The 1,692-nt window shown below is 57.3% G+C and overlaps 1 protein-coding gene across 2 annotated transcripts in view; it reads right to left on the reverse strand.

Annotated features, from left to right (window-relative positions):
- The window catches only part of ZDHHC20 (zinc finger DHHC-type containing 20), a 51,072-nt gene that overhangs the window by 46,518 nt on the left and 2,862 nt on the right, over window positions 1–1,692 (reverse strand). The gene's annotated exons all lie outside the window — the stretch shown is intronic.

Genomic DNA, 1,692 nt, shown 5'->3' on the forward strand with positions numbered 1-1,692 from the left:
GCCGCAGCCCCGCCCCACGCCAGGTCCCGCCCCCCCAAGGGCGTGGCTTCGCGTCCGGCAGACACCCCTGTGCGTCGGGGGCGGGGCCTCGGCTCAGGACCGCCCAGGGGGCGAGGAGGCCGAGTGGGCGGAGGCGGTGCCTGACGGTAAACACTTCCGGGACGGGCGAGCGTGCGGGTGGGCGCTCTCGGCTTGCGCGCCCCGCTCTCGCAGGGCCCATCTGGAGTCGGGCGGGACCCGGCCACCCGGTGCGGGCGCGGTTCGCACGTTGTGTCAGGCCCGCAGGGGCGCGATGTGCGCCCCTGCGGGCGAACCGCACTTCGACGCCCTGTGCCCCGCACCTCGGGCCGAACCCCTCCGCTTCTCCAAGGTGGACGACCCCGTAGATGCCTGTGAGGCGGGCTGCGAGCCGCGTGGCGTCTGTCGGTTTGAAGCCGAACTGGAGCTTGGCCGGGCCGCGGGAGCCGCAGCTCTCTCCCTGCCCCGCGGACGCCTCCTGCGCTTCCGAGGGTTTCCGCACCGGCGGAGCGTCTGGTCAGCAATGCCAGTGACCGCAGCAGCGCCCGGTCGCCCCACTGTGCAGACAGCGGCTACGCGGCCCTCCAAACCGCGTTTTTGGTTCTGCCGTGTCCACCGCGCTTAGACCAAGATGGGAATTAGCTGCTGTCACCGAGGCCCGCACGAAGCACACGTCCCCCTTACACAGTGGGATATAAAGGCTGTGAGAGCAAAAAGCATTTAACCGCCGCACACTTGTGTTAGAAACACTAACAGTGTGTAACATATTTTGTTCTCCCAGATCGCATACCTTGATAGTCACGTCCGTGGCAACGCTGACAGTGAGTCTGACGCATTAAAGTGAATCGCATTCTGCTCGTTTTGCACAGAGCCTGCATATGAGGGTCAGGCTTCCAGGTGGAATTTGGATCGACGCGGAAAACGACGACTTAAAGGCTGCCTCCATCCTGCCATCTCTAAAGCTCCGCGCAAACGCTATGTCCTCCAGAAGTCTCTTGAGCGCATCAGCTGCACACAATCTCTTTCTGTTAGGCCATTTTGCTTATGACACAGCTGTTAGTTTCCTAGGGTTGTGAGACCACAGCAGTACAAATCAGATGGCTTAACACAACGGTGTGACAGTGGAGAAGGAGATAAGGAAGCTGTTTAAGACTTCAGATCAACTGACGCACCCACTCTGCTCCCAAAGCAGCAATGGTAGATGTAAATCTAAAAATAGAAAAGCAACAAACCCGGGTTCAAACCTCCATCCCCAACCTCCCTCTCCCCCAGCCCCCAATAAATTAAGCAGAATAAAAATTGTGCCAATCAGCCCCCAGGATGGTGCCTCTTAACAGAGACAGGAGGACACACCGAAGCTCCCTGAGATGGAAGTGAACCGAGCTGCCAGTGGGCCTGGTGACTAGATCTATGGCTCCCCACTGTTAGGATCAACTAGGAATCTCAAAATGCCATTTTAAGTTCTAGCTCTGAATTGAGGTCGGGAGAAGGACAAGGGCAGCTCGGAAACCATGTACCAGTCAAAATAGAGCAAACTTCCTCAGTCCAATGGAAGGTCAGAAGAGCAACAAAAAGGGAGTGGAAACAGAAAACACGTGAAAAGAGGAAGTTACAACCAACCAGCTCAGTAACTAGAGTTAATGGAAACAGAAGAAATGCTACATTTCATTTTTT

This window comes from Pteropus vampyrus, unplaced genomic scaffold (genome assembly GCF_000151845.1).
Source record: "Pteropus vampyrus isolate Shadow unplaced genomic scaffold, Pvam_2.0 Scaffold52, whole genome shotgun sequence".
NCBI lineage: Eukaryota > Metazoa > Chordata > Mammalia > Chiroptera > Pteropodidae > Pteropus > Pteropus vampyrus.